This window comes from Cryptomeria japonica, chromosome 1 (assembly GCF_030272615.1).
Source record: "Cryptomeria japonica chromosome 1, Sugi_1.0, whole genome shotgun sequence".
Taxonomy (NCBI): Eukaryota; Viridiplantae; Streptophyta; class Pinopsida; order Cupressales; family Cupressaceae; genus Cryptomeria; species Cryptomeria japonica.
In genome coordinates this window covers 533138183-533154871 of record NC_081405.1, presented here as the reverse complement: position 1 = coordinate 533154871, position 16689 = coordinate 533138183, and positions in this window count along the sequence as shown.

Genomic DNA, 16689 nt, shown 5'->3' with positions numbered 1-16689 from the left:
CAGACACAACACTCATACCCAAATTACATGAATATAACACCTATTTATACAAATCATGAACCTTGACTACAAGGTCGACTCAATCCTTAACACCTAATTACAAAATTACATCACACAATACATAAATCAACTACTAGACCAATATAATGTCATGCCAACATAGCATGGACCCAAATAAAATCCTTGAACATGCAACACTACAAGAAATCTTGCCAAGATCAACCGCAACATGCTACACCACCAAAAATGTCACATAACATGAAAAATATCACCGAGCCCATAATATCTTCAATAATGCACACAATAATCAATGTGGAACACAAACAAATAGGAAATAATTAGGAAACACCAAAAATCATGTTAGAATCATCCGCAATAGTTGCACCAACACCACTTAATCAAATCTTCATCGATCAACACGCTAATACTGAGGAACACTCAAGAACAACAACTCAGACAAGAAAGATAACTTGTAGAGAACCAATTCACAAACCATCTAAATTGAAGATACACACGAACATCCAAAATACTTTCCCATATCCATAATTCAAGATATGAACATTCTAGAGCACAACAGATCAAACACTAAAAAATTGCAACATTGAACACTAAAAAACCAAGTCTTATACCAGAATCCACAACTCGATCAAATCACAAAAAACACATCATGAAATAAATATGTAATGAATTATCTCTAGTTGATTCAAAATATCAAATAGATAAACCAACCAGATCAACTCACTATAAACACCAAAACACTAAAACAACTCTCTGCAATACCAAAACATAGGAATATGTTGACACCAATGACAACAACATATCCTGGCAGCAACAATATCCAAAAATCTCCACCTTTGGAATTGATGGCAACGTATGAATGTGAAAAAAAATCAATGTAAAGAAATAAATCAGTGCCAACAATCTCTCCCTAAGATCATGTACACAAAGCTTCCAAGATAAGGCAGTTTTTCACATGCTTCGCTCCCCCTTTGACAACAATGCCAAAGACATACAAATCATGCTTCTCTCCACAAACACTAAACCATACACTGACTAGTCTAGTAGAGTAGAACAATAACTCATCAACCTAAATAAGAAGATAAGAATATGAAGTCCATCGAATTGATGCATCTCAATGCATCTAGTTCTTATTAGGAGGGGCAGAGACCCCAAACTTGTCTATCAAATACACAAATGTATTTGCAGGCAAAGGCTTAGTAAAAATATCTACAATCTGACCCTTTGTAGATACATACTCCAATTTGACTTCTTCATCACTGAACTTCTCCCTCAAGAAGTGATAATTGATATATGCTTTGTTTTAGAATGCAGTACCAAATTCTTGGAAATATTAATAGCACTTGAATTGTCACAATGTATAACAGTAGGCTCATCATAAAAAACTCTAATGTCTTTCAACATCTGCTTCATCCAAACTACCTGAGTACAATTGCTAGAAGCAACAATGTATTCAACTTCATCATTAGATAGAGATATAGTATCTTTTTTCTTACTCGCTCATCAAACCAACTTCTTTTGCAAAAAGAAAGCTCCACCGGTAGTGATCTTTTGGTCATCAAAATTACCTGCTCAGTCAACATCAGTATGAGAACATAATATGAAATAATCATTCTTTAGATACCACAAACCATAATCAATATTCCACTTCAAGTATATGAAAATCCTCTTCACAACAGTAACATGAATCTCTTTAGGATCATCTTAAAATCTTGCACAAAGACAAACAATATGCATAATATCCGGTCTAGTCCGAGTCAGGTACAATAGTCCACCAACCATAGAGCTATACAAGGTCTAATTAACTTTCAAAGATTCATCTTGCTTAGACAATTTGCATGCAGTCACCATAGAAGTTCCAATAGGTTTGGAGTCATCTAAACCAAACTTCTTGTTCCTTCACATACTTAGATTAAGAAATAAAAATTCCTTTATCAGTATGTATAATCTGCAATCCTAAGAAGAATTTCATCTCACCTATCCTAGACATCTAACAATATTTCTCCATATCATTAGAAAACTTCATACTCAAATCATCTTCTCCTCCAAAAATAATGTCATCAACAAACACTTCAACAATCAAGATGTTATCATTATCAACCTTAAAGTATAGATTATTGTTAGTAGTACCTTTACAAAATCCCAACTTCATCAAATACTTGTCCAATCTAGCATACTAGGCTCTAGGGGCTTGTTTAAGTCCATACAATGCTTTCTTAAATTTGGATACCATGTCTCCTTCATCTGGTAATGAAAATCCATCCAGTTGCTCAATGTAGACTTCCTCTTCAAGATCACCATTCAAAAAGGCCGACTTCATATCCATCTGATATACCTTGAAATTCTTATAAGAAATATATGTAAGAAGTAATCTAGCAACTTCAATTCTAGCTACTGGAGAAAAAGTCTCCTCATAATCAATCTCTTCCATCTGAGAGCATCCCTTACATACCAATCTTTCTTTGTTTCTTACCACTTCACCGGCTTCATTCAATTTATTTTGGAACACCCATTTTCTACCAATCACATTATTGTCTTTAGGTCTCAGATTAAGTTCCCATGTGTTATTCTTCTCAATCTGATTCAACTCTTCTTCCATAACTTTTATCCACTTCTCATCTTTACAAGCTTCAACAACATCTTTAGGTCCAGTCTTGGAAATCAAGCATATCTCTTCAACAACAATCCTTCTCCTGGTGATCACACCTTTATTTTTAGCACCAATAATATGATTTTTTGAATGATTCAATTTTATATACCTTGGAGTCTTGCGATTATTCTAATTCTTAGGTTCTTGAACTTCTTCACCAACAATAGAAATATCTAGATTAACTGTCTCTATCAGATTATTTTGCTTCAGGTTCTTAGTATGTACTTGCTTTGAAATGATATCCTAATCATCAAACTCATATCCACATGCTCTGATCTATTTTCCATGACATTCATCAATCTTCACATTATCACTTTCCACTATCTTCTTCAACCTCTTATTGTAACACCAGTAGGCCTTTCTTTTAGTAGAATAACCAAAGAAGATTCCTTCATCACATCTTGCATCAAAATTTCCTATATCGTCATCTCTTTTGATATAACATTTGCTTCCAAAACCTCTTAAATATCTAATTGTAGAAACATAACCAAACGATAACTCATAAGGAGTCTTACCAAAATCACCTTTTATATGCACCTAGTTGAATATGTAAATGACAGTGCTAAGAGATTCTCTCCAAAAGGTCTTTGCAACATCTCATTCAATCAACATAGTCCTAGCAACATCCAAAATAGTTATGTTCTTCCTTTCAACAACTCCATTCTGTTGAGGGGTTCTAGGACTAGATAACTAACTACCTTCTAATTCCATTCCTTTCACAAAATGAATCAAAATCACTGGATGTGAATTCTCCTCCTCTGTCAGATCTCATAAATTTCAACTTCAACCCTGTCTTTGTCTCCACCTTAGATTTGAATATCTTGAATTTCTCTAGTTCTCTTTATTTGTCCCTTAGAAAAGTAACCCACATCATTATAGAGTATTCATCAATCAATAACATGAAATATTTGTCACCTTGCACACTTCTCACTCTTGTAGGACCACACAAACCAGTATGCACAAGATCTAATATTCCATTAGATGTATACTGCTTCCTTTTAAATGGAGTTCTTGTTTGCTTTTACAACTGACATTATTTACATACCGGATTAGAAGGTTTCACATTCTTAAGAAAATCTCTAACAACTTAAGTAGAACTTATCCTTATCATGTAGTCAAAATTAACGTGACGCATCCTTCTATGCCACAACCATATTTCATCTATATGGGAAATCAAAATTTTTTTCTCACCGATATTCAAGTGAAAGATATTACCTTTAGTCTTAGTCCTTGATGCAATCTCTATACTGAAGGCATTCAAAATCTTGCATTTACCATTCTTGAATTATAAATTATATCCCTTATCAACCACGTGTCCAACACTCAAAAGATTATGCTTCAAACCTTCAACATATAAGACATCATAAGTATCATGCTTACCATCAAAACAAATAGAACCTATACCATGAATTATACAAGCTTTATCATCTCCAAATATCACTATACCACAATCATACTTTTGTATATTCATAAATATTTTATCACTTGTCATATGATGTGAACAACTACTGTCAATTACCTATTCATCTTTCTCTTCAATCTTAGCAGCCAAAGCTTTCTCCTCAACAATGCAGCTTGTAGATTTCATTGGTACCAGATCATCTTCCTTGATAGCAATAAATACAAATTCATCTTCTAAATTTCCATTCTCAGACTCCTCATCTGTCACACCTTGATCAACAGCATAATAACATCTCTTGTGATATCTATACTTCTAGTTATGCTTGTAGGGCTTGTCATACTTATCATGTCTCTTATATCTATCATTCTTATCAAATTTATCATGCTTATCATATCTTGACATTCTTTCAGGACACCTAGAGGTAAAATGTCCTATCTTATTACAAGAGAAACATTTCATCATACTTATAAACTCACTTAGGAAATCTCCAAGCAATAAGTGATTCAAGCTCATCCAACTCTTTTTCCTGTTCTTCCATCTCTCTCATTTCTCTTTCATATCTTGAAACCCTAGATGAACTCTCTCCTAGATCATACTTCTTCCCAGATACAAAGGCTTTAAATGTAGTCTTAGATTTACTATGTGATTGTCCAAATTCACTTAACTCAAAAGCAACAAGCTTACCAGCCAACATGTCTCTTATCATAATAGTTACAATCTAGATCTCATCAATAGCAACAACTTTAGATTTGTAAGTAGGAGGGAAGGATCTCAACACTTTAGAAACAATCTCATCTTCCTCAAGAGTTCCATCGGTACATCTAATGTTCATAACAATTTCATTCACCTTAGCCATAAAGGCTGATATGTTCTCATCATCTCCCATACTCAACATCTCATACTTTCTTTTCAAGCTCTGCAGTTGAGAAACTTTGACATGTTTATCTCCTTCATACAAGGTCTCTAATTTCTCCTTGATCTCATGTGCACTCTGCAAACCCATCACATTATTCAAATTTGAATCAGTAAGGCAATCAATAATGCTTCATTGGCTCTTATGTTATGTTCAACATCCTTGATCTCAACAACAGTCATCAGACCATTTTAAGGAGCAATATAGGCATTCTTTGTAATCTTCCAATAATCTTCTCTAAGACAATTCAAATGACACTCATCATATCCTTCCATACACTGTAATTTTTCCATCAAATATAGGAGTCACTTTCTTCAACACATAGGTTGCCATCCTAGATCTCCTCAAGTGGTCAAGCTTCTTCTGAAGGATCTAGCTCTAATACCAATTGTTGGCAACAACAATGAAGGAAAATTGAGAGGGGGGTGAATTAGTTTTCACCGGATTGAAAAATTAACCACAATCTTAGATCTGATCAACTGAAACAAGAATAAAGATAAACACAATAATAGAAATACACATAACACAAAAATTTTTGACATGGAAAACCCAGTTAAGGGAAAAACCACGGTGGGAACCTACCCACAATAAGATGATACTCTGTAGTAGTATGTGTACATATTACAATGGGAAATATACATGCATTTAGGTACACTGCCTAGAGCTCACTGCTCAAAATATAATGACCCAAAAGGCTACAATACTCAAGGAAGTTTCACTACCTTACAAAATTATTCGAAATACAATTCGGTTAAGATGAACAGAAAGAATAGCATCTCCAAATGCTTGATGACAGTTCCGATTAAGCACAATTGTCTGCCTTGCAACACACTATACTTTACACTTCACACCGAAAGAAAAATTTGCTTGATCACACATAAACCACTCTCTGATAATGTAGACACAACACCCATACCCAAATTACATAAGTATAATACCTATTTATACAAATCATCAACCTTGACTACAAGGTCGGCTCAATCCTTAACACCTAATGGCAAAATTACATCACACAATACATAAATCAACCACCAGACCAATACAATGTCATGCCAATATAACATGGACCCAAATCAAATCGTCAAACATGCAACACCACCAGAAATATCACCAAGATCAACTTCAACACGCTACACCACCGAAAATGTCACATAACACGAAAAAATATAATGAAGTACCTCGAAAATGTCTTATACCGGAATCCACAACTCGATCAAATCACCACAAAGCATCATGAAATCAAATATGTAATGAAGTACCTCTATTTGATTCAACATATCAAATAGATAAACCAACCAGATCAACTCATTGCAAACACTGGAACAACAAAATAACTCTTTGCAACACCAAGACACATAAATTGTTGGCAATATTGCATTATAACAGACAATGGAAGATTGTTGGCATTTCATAAGGATATTGAGAAGGTTGTTGATGATTATGGATATAATTGATTGAGGATGTTTACTGTCTTGATATTATTATTTTGTCATTGATCTCAAGAAATTGATTTTCTAATTCAGTATGATGTTGCCATATCTTGAGAAGTATGATTTAAAGAGTATAAAGATGTCGGTAAAAGACACAGGAAAGAATATGATGAATAAGGGGATGAATAAGGTATTCAATGAGCAACTATTACTGAGTTAGACAATGATGAGATCATGATGTTTTAGATTGTTTTAACATCATACATATGTTGTAAATTGTAAAGGTTAATACTATACTATGTTATCAAGCAAAGAACCCAGTCAGTAAACCCTAAAGAACCTAGTCGGTAAACCGTAAGGTTATCGCTATCGTTTAATGAAGGCGAAATGTCTACCGAGTGAAGTTTAGTATTCACTGAGTTGTTATCAAGTTGTAACCAAGCTATAACAGAATGCATTAAATGTTTGCATGCATTATTTAATGAAGGAAGCTGATGAGCTGGAACTGATTAAATGATTGGTGAGCCGTGGATGAAGTTTGTTAACGAATCTAAGGCAATGAAAAGTTGGCATGAAGATCTACAGCTCAGATTGAACCGCAATAACCTGACATAAGTTCCAAGACTAATATGCAAGTTCCAAGTTGGGGTAAAACATTTTCAGATCGAAAGATGCATTGAACCTGGACAAGATCGAAGATCTGATGGCTATGATTGATCATGGGAAATGTGATCAAGGAGATTAAGTGGTTACCTAATTGTTTATAAATAGGAAACTGTTGATAAACAATATATGGAGGCAAGTGTATGCACAGGGATGCTACATAGTGATTACTGAGCACAAAAGCTTGAAGACCTGTTTGAATAACATAGTATAGAAGCCCAGTAGATAGACAAGATTAGTTCTATGTCTAGATTGTATTGAACAAATAGGAATCTGCTTTAGCATTTTAGATGTGAAGTTGCAGATAGATTTTATTACTGTTATTTTGTGAAAGTGACAAAAAATCTCTTAACCGAGTGGAATTAACAATCTTATTTGTAAAACCCTCTAGAATGGTGACATTCTGATTGAGTGTTTGAAATCCTTTAACAAGGTCACTTCTAACAAGGTGAAGATCCTAACAGATCTGAGGGAAATCCCTTAACTGGGTCACATCTAGCAATGTGTTTGTAATCTTTAACAAGATTTTCTTTTAACTGAGCATACTCTAGAAGAGTATATTTCTTAGAGGGTCCAAAATCCCATAGTGGTTTTTCCCTATTTGGGTTTCCACGTTAAATATGGTGTTATGATGTTTATATGCTTTTGAGTTTGCATGTTTAACAGTTTTGGTTATATTACTGAAGTATATGTTACCAAGGTTGAATCTGATGTTTTTATGGATGATTAAGTTTGTATGATTCACCCCCCTCCTCTCATCTTGTTGGCTATTGGATCTATACTTATATTAAGTATCAGAACTATCAATTGGTATCAGAGCTTTGGACTCCGAAAGGAAAGTTTAAAGGCACTTGAGTTAAAGATCCAAAGATGTATAAGAGGGATGCACCGAAGCTGAACAAGTCAAGTTTCTCTACATAGAAAAGGATGAAGTTACATCTATCAGGAGTTGGAGAATATGCTGTATACTATCTGGAGAATGATTTTGTCACACCGAGCACCTATCCATTGACTATGGAAGAGGTAAAGGCAAAGAAAGAACATATTCAAATAATGATTGAAATAACATTTGCATTGACCGACTCAGAGTTTAATGATCTAGAAGGCTGCAATGATGCAAAGGCAATGTGGGATAAGCTCATATTAGTATATGGAGGAGATGAACATGTTCAAAGAGAAAAAGTAGATAGTCTAAGAGGACAACTTGAATCTATGAGGATGAATGAAGGCGAGAACATAACTCAGTACAATACAAGACTAAAGGAGATTGTCAATCAAATCAAAGGAGCAGGTGGAACTATTGAAGAAAAGGATATTACAAGTAAGTTTTTAAGAACCCTTCTACCAGCTTATGCAATCCAAGTCTTTGCAATCAATGAATTGAGGTCTGTACCTAATATGCCAGTTTCTTTAGATGCTACTATTGGTAAGCTACATGCATTTGAGTTAAGTAACTTTGATAACATTGGATCTTCGGTAAATAAAGTTGAATCTGCATTTAGTTCTTTTCATCTTGATGAATCTAATGATTTCAATGAAAGAAAGTATAAGTACTCTGAAGGAGATCACATTGGAGCAAGTGAAAGATTTCGTAAGAACATGGAGGCAGTACACAAACTGTATGAGGAAATAAGAAAGCAAGAAGAGTTTGAAGCACTATTAGCCAAAAGGTTATCGAGAGGCAAAGGTAAGTATAAAGGAAAACTACCTTTGAAATGTTTCAATTGTGATAAGATAGGACATATGGCTTCTAACTATCCTGACAAAGATTCTACTGAAAAGAGAGATTACCGAGATGACAGACAGAAAGATAATCATTACAGAGGACACCGAGACTTCAGAAGAAGAGATAGAAAGACATGTTTAATTGCTGATGAGGAATCTAATGATGATAAATCAGATGAGACTGATACAGAGGAAGTAGTTTATGTGGCTATCAAGGATGGATCAGATGAAGAAAGGTATGAAGAAAAATCACTAATATCTCACATAAACACTAATGATTCTTGGATTATAGATAGTGGATTCTCACATCATATGACAGGAGATAAACACAAGTTTGTTATGTTAGAAGATTATGATGGAGGCTATGTTAGATTTGGTAATGATGCACCATGTCCGGTGAAAGGTAAAGGATCTATAACACTTCTTGACAATGCAAGATGCAATGATGTTTATTGGGTTGAAGGTTTGAAATACAATTTGTTGAGTGTAGCAAACAACACAGGTTACCAAATAGAATTTCAAAAGGGAATTGTCAAAGTTCATGACAAGAATGGAAAGTTAGCTGCTACCGGGACACAAACAAAAGGTAACACATTTCACCTTGACTCAACATGGAATAATTGTTTGTATGCAAAGATTGATGATACCTGGTTATGGCATAAAAGGTTTTGTCATGTAAATTTTGATAATCTGATAAAAAAGAAGTAAGAAGCACCGAGTAAGAGGTCTACCGAGTCTTGAAAAACCTGAGAATGCTATGTACTGAGGATGCCAGATGTGTAAGATGACAAGATCAAACTTTATAAGTAAGTCTTACACTTCTAAGGGAATTTTAGATCTAGTGCACACTGATCTTTGTGGTCCTATGAAAGTTCAAAGTTATTATGGTGATAAATATTTCATATTATTTGTGGATGACTATTCAAGGATGATGTCAGTAATGTTTCTAAAAGAAAAATCAGAAGCTTTTGAAATGTTTAAATGGTACAAGGCAAGAGTTGAAAATGAAATAGGAAGACAACTGAAATGTCTTAGATCAGATAGAGGAGGAGAGTTCACATCTGATGAGTTCAATTTATTTTGCAATGATCATGGTATTAAAAGACAAGTCTCTGCACCGAGAACTCCATAGCAGAATGGAATGGCTGAGAGAAGAAACAGATCTATTGTGGATTGTGCTAGAACACTGATGATTGAAAAGAAGGTGCCACAAACATTTTGGAGAGAAGCAATAAGCACAGCTGTTTACACCTTTAACCGAGTTCAATTGAAGAAAGGTACTTTGAAGACACCATATGAAATCTGGTATGATAAGAAACCTAATGTAAGTTATTTTAAAATCTTTGGAAGTAGATGCTATGTTCATAAAGATGATAGAAATGGCAAGTTTGATCAGAAAAGTGAAGGAACATTTCTAGGTTATTCTTCTAGAAGAAAAGCATTTAAATGTCCGATAAAATCATCTAACAAAATAGTAGAAAGTGCAAATGTGAAAATAGATGAATTTGCAGAAAGAAATGATGAAGGAAATTCCAAGGAACCAGAAGACTATGATGAATTTGTCTATGTTCAACCAAGAAGTCTTACCGAGAAGACTATTGAAGAAAATGAAGAGAATATCTAGTTACCGAGTGATGAAGAAGATCATACAGAGCTTACCGAGCCTATATTAGCCAAGTATGTCAGAAGACATCATGCACCAAGTTAGATTATAGGAGATAAGGATGATCTAGTGATGACAAGGAACAAACTGAGATAGAACACATGTTTGATATCTAAATTTGAACTAAGAATAGTGAAAGAGGCATTTAACAGTGAAGATTGGATAAATGCTATGACAAAAGAGATTGATCAAATCAAGAAGAATGACACATGGACACTAATCCCAATACCAAAGGACAAAAATGTAATCGTTACAAAGTGGAATTTTAGAAATAAGCTAAATGAAAAAGGAGAGGTCATTCCAAACAAAGCAAGACTAGTTTGCAACGGTTATGCTCAAGAAGAAGGAATTGATTATGGTGAAACTTTTGCACCTGTTGCTAGACTTGAAGGAGTAAGAACATTGTTGGCCTATGCTGCTTTCAAAAACTTCAAGGTATATAAAATGGATGTCAAATCTGCATTTCTGAATGGAATATTAGAAGAAGAAGTTTTAATTGAACAACCTGAAGGATTTGTTGAAGACAATAATAAAGATCAGGTATGTAAATTGAACAAAGCTTTATATGGTTTGAAACAAGCACCTAGAGCATGGTATGAAAGATTGCACTCTTATTTGATTAAGATTGGTTTTATAAGGACAAGTGAGAACAACATGTACATGAAGAATGATGATAATGGAATACTGATCTCAGCCAAATTTGTTGATGATATTATATTTTGTGGAAATGACTCTTTATGCAAAAACTTTGGAAATGAAATGAGCAAAGAATTTGAGATGTCATTAATCGGCGAGATAAAGTATTTTATAGGTTTACAGATACTGCAAATGAAAAATGAGATTTTCATTACTCAATCCAAGTACATAAAGGAAATCTTGAAGAAATTTGGAATGGAGGATTCAAAACCAGTAAGTACTCCTATGACTACCAACTGTAAATTAGCAAAGAATGATGAATCTGCATCTGTTGATGAGACACTTTACCGATCCATGATTGGAAAGCTACAATATGTTGTTTACAGTAGACCAGATATTGCACATGTAGTAGGTATAGTTGCAAGATTCTTTGCAGATCCTAAGGAAACACACATGACTGCAATCAAAAGAATTTTTAGATACTTAAAAGGCATAGAGGATTATGGCTTAGTATATCAGAAAGGAAATGATTTTGATTTAAAAGTTTATACTGATGCTGATTGGGTAGGCAACATTGATGACAGAAAAAGCACAAGTGGAGGAGCTTTCTTTTTAGGAGAAAGACTAGTGAGTTGGCTTAGTAAGAAATAAGGATTTGTTTCACAGTCAACAGCAGAAGCTGAATACGTAGCTGCAACATTGAATTGTACCAACATTGCATGGATCAAAAAATTGTTGGAAGGTATAAATGAGAAAGTTACCGAGCTAGTAACTATATTCTGTGACAATACTAGTGCCATTAATATATCAAAGAATCCTATTATGCACTCTAAGACAAAGCACATCTCTATCAAATATCATTATCTTAGAGAAGAAGCTCAAGAGAAGAAAGTGGTGTTGGAGTATGTTAGCACAAAGGAACAAATAGCAGATATCTTCACCAAGCCACTACCAAGGGACACTTTTGAATATCTCAGAAGAAAGTTAGGGGTCCTACCCCTATCTTCTACTCACTAACTGAGTTCGGTGAAAGCATCAATCCGATGACTCTATCGAATATCTTTCAGGAGTTGATGTTGATTTATACACTTTAGGATGTTTTCTAAAGGTGTACAAGAAATATTACAGGGAACAGGAAATGAAGACAAAATGCTCTGACCAAGACTGAATTGATACACAACAGCAGGAAATCACTTCATACAGACAGAAATTGTGTTTTAGTTCTTTACTTTTTGGCATTGTTGTCAAAGGGGGAGAAGACTAATATCAGGGGAGAAGACTAAGGAGAAGACTAATGAGAGAAGACTACAGATTGAAAAGAAAACTGAAGAAACAGGAGAAGTCTAATGTATGGGGGAGAGCATTTCAGCATTTTAGAATCACAGCAATCCGAATCTTTTAAGGTCAAATCAATTGGTTTTGCCATCAATGCCAAAGGGGGAGATTGTTGGCAATATTGCATTATAACAGACAATGGAAGATTGTTGGCATTTCATAAGGACATTGAGAAGGTTGTTGATGATTATGGATATAACTGATTAAGGATGTTTACTGTCTTGATATTATTATTTTGTCATTGATGTCAAGAAATTGATTTTCTAATTCAGTATGATGTTGCCATATCTTGAGAAGTATGATTTAAAGAGTATAAAGATGTCGGTAAAAGACACAGGAAAGAATATGATGAATAAGGGGATGAATAAGGTATTCAATGGGCAACTATTACTGAGTCAGACAATGATGAGATCATGATGTTTTAGATTGTTTTAACATCATACATATGTTTTAAATTGTAAAGGTTAATACTATACTATGTTATCAAGCAAGGAACCCAGTCGGTAAACCCTAAAGAACCTAGTTGGTAAACCCTAAGGTTATCGCTATCGGTTAATGAAGGCGGAATGTCTACCGAGTGAAGTTTAGTATTCACTAAGTTGTTACCGAGTTGTAACCGAGCTATAACAAAATGCATTAAATGTTTGCATGCATTATTTAATGAAGGAACCTGATGAGCTGGAGCTGATTAAATGATTGGTGAGTCGTGGATGAAGTTTGTTAATGAATCTAAGGCAATGAAAATTCGACATGAAGATCTACAACTCAGATTGAACCGCAATACCTTGGCACAAATTCCAAGACTAATATGCAAGTTCCAAGGCGGGGTAAAACATTTTCAGATCAAAAGATGCATTGAACCTAGACAAGATTGAAGATCTGATGGCTATGATTGATAATGGGAAATGTGATCAAGGAGATTAAGCGGTTACTTAATTGTTTATAAATAGGAAACTATTGATAAACAATATATGCGGGCAAGTGTATGCACAGGGATGCTACATAGTGATTACCGAGCATAGAAGCTTGAAGACCTGTTTGAATAACAGAGTATAGAAGCCCAATAGATAGACAAGATTAGTTCTATGTCTAGATTGTATTGAACAAATAGAAATCTACTTTAGCATTTTATATGTGAAGTTGCAGATAGATTTTATTACTGTTATTTTGTGAAAGTGACAGAAAATCTCTTAACCGAGTGGACTTAACAGTCTTATTTGTAAAACCCTCTAGCAAGGTGACATTTTGATTGAGTGTTTGAAATCCTTTAACAAGGTCACTTCTAACAAGGTGAAGATCCTAATAGATTTGAGGGAAATCCCTTAACCGGGTCACATCTAGCAATGTGTTTGTAATCTTTAATAGGATTTGCTTTTAACCGAGCATACTCTAGAAGAGTATATTTCTTAGTGGGTCCGGAATCCCACAGTGGTTTTTCCCTATTTGGGTTTCCACATTAAATCTGGTGTTATGAGGTTTATGATGTTTATATGCTTTTGAGTTTGCATGTTTAACAGTTTTGGTTATATTACTGAAATATATGTTACCGAGGTTGAATCTTATGTTTTTATGGATAATTAAGTTTGTATGATTCACCCCCCCTCTCATCTTGTTGGCTATTAGATCTGTACTTATATTAAGTATCAGAACTATCAATTGGTATTAGAGCTTTAGACTCCAAAAGGAAAGTTTAAAGGCACTTGAGTTAAAGATCCAAAGATGTATAAGAGTGATGCACTGAAGCTGACCAGAAATCTCACTAAGATCAACTTCAACACACTACACCACCGAAAATGTCATATAACACGAAAAAATATAATGAAGTACCTCAAAAATGTCTTATACCGGAATCCACAACTCGATCAAATCACCACAAGCATCATGAAATCAAATATGTAATGAAGTACCTCTAGTTGATTCAACATATCAAATAGATAAACCAACTAGATCAACTCATTGCAAACACTGGAACAATAAAATAACTCTTTGCAACACCAAAACACAGAAATATGTTGACATCAATGACAACAACATATACTAGCAACAACAATATCCAATAGGTGGTAATATATGTTGTTTTCAAGGGTAAAATCAATCATACTTAAGCAAATTTATAAGAAAAAATTACAAATTCTAATCCAATTGAACCAACTCCTAAATGATAATGAAATACATCAAATCAATTGAATATAAAATAACAATATAATGAAATTCCCTCAATTGATCTAAATAGGCTTCCATTTCTCTTCTCCAAATTGTGTGATAGGTGGCTCTCAGGTGTTGCACTGGGATTCCTGTGTAGATTAGACACAATAATTTTGAAGATTGCGATTCTTGAAAATGGAGAATTGATCTTGTATTTATAGATTTTCAGGTGAGATGGGGTGAGATTTGAAACTGAAGTTTTGATTGATATATAACTAATTTTGATTTATTCGTTAAGTGGATTGATTGATCTGTTAACTCAATTGATTGAATAGTTGACTCAATTGATTGACTAGTTGACTCAAATGATTGAAGAGATGACTGATTTGATTGGGGAGAGTGTTTTGATTGATTAGTGAGAAAAGGTGATTTGGAGTGAAAAGGGGAGATTGGAGAGCTAATTCAATAGTTAACCGATTTGATCAATCAATCATGATTTTCAACATGTGTTGTAGGATTTTGAATTGAAATTTAATTTCATCTTTATTTAGATTTGAATTTGGATCTTCGAATGATGAAATGCATATGAAATTCATTGAAATGGGATGAAGTTCAAATTTGGTTAAATTCAAATTTGGGAAATTAGAATTAGATGAAGGTTGAAATTCGAATTTGGGGAATTGGAGGAATAATTTAATTAATTAAATAATTTTAATGAAATTATTTAATCATTTAGAAATAGAATTAATTAAATAGTAAAGATTATTTAACTAAGTAATTAAATTGGAATTAACTAAATAATTAATATTTGAAAGATGGTTATGTTATTCCTTGCATACCTAACCCTCATTAGTTTCCTTGTGTTTAAAAGTATGGGTCCCCTTTTTGCTTTATGTTGCTTTATTTCTTTTTTATTTTTGCTTCTTTCACCTTGGAACCTCAGAGTTCTGGAGTCCCGAGGTCTCTTTCCTTTTGTTTATTTGCTTTGTCCACCCTGGAACCTCGAAGTCCCAAGGTTGGTTTGTTTTTTCTTATTAGTACACCTAGCCCGGAACCCCAGAACCCCAAAGTCTTGAGGTTGGTCAGTTTTTTGCTTATTAGTACACCTATCCCGAAACCCTGAAACCCCAGAGTTCCGAAGTGGTGTATTGTCTTGTGTTTTGTGTTGTCCACCCCAGAGTCCTGAGGTGTGTTTGGTGTTGTCAACCCCGGAACCCCAAACCCCAAGAGTCTCGAGGTTGATTGTTCGTTTGTTCGTTTTCATTCATCAAACCCAAAACTTCGGAACTCCAAAGTCCCGAGGTTGATCCTTGTTTGCTTGCTCTACCTCAGCCTGAAATCCTGGAGTCCGAAGGTGAGGTGTTTTGTTCTTTGTTTTTTGTTGTCGATCCTGAAACTCTAGAACCCTAGAGTCCCGAGGTCTTGTTTAAGGCGCTCGTATGGACGAGGTTCGGGGGGGGGGGGTATAAATATGAATAGTAAGCTTTTTAAAGCTCATTCGCACATTCAACCTTTCAAAGCTCTTATTTTTTTGCCTCCTGCTTCATGACTCTAGCCTTCCAAGTTCCTTTCTTGTTCTTGGGTGATTCTTCTCACCAGGTTGGTGATTTATCTTGCCCTCCTCATATTTTTTAGCTTAGATCTTCCTTTTGTCGCAAGTTTTTCTTCTTTTCTTTTCTTGTTTTTGTTTTTCAAGTTTTCTTTTTTCTGCGTGCCCTAGTTCTGACCCTGGAACCTCGGACCCCCGGAGTTCCGGGTTACTTGCTTTTCCCAACCCCGGAACCTCAGAGTTCTAAGGTTATTGTTGAACCTAACACTTGATGAAACCAAAACCTCAGAATCCTAGAGTTCCAGATTACCCCTTTGGAGAAGTAATACCACTTACCCTGAAACCCCGGAGTTACAAGATCCATTCTTATGAGATCTTCTTTAAATCCTTTTTGGTATCTTTGTATTGGAACCCCGGAGTCCCGAGATGAACCTAAACTGCCTACCCCAAAACCATGGAATTCTAGAAGCATTTGCAATCCATCAAGCCCAAAACCCCAGAGTTACAAACTTTGTTCATGCCTACCTAGCCCAGAACCCCGAAGTTCCAGACTTTTTTTT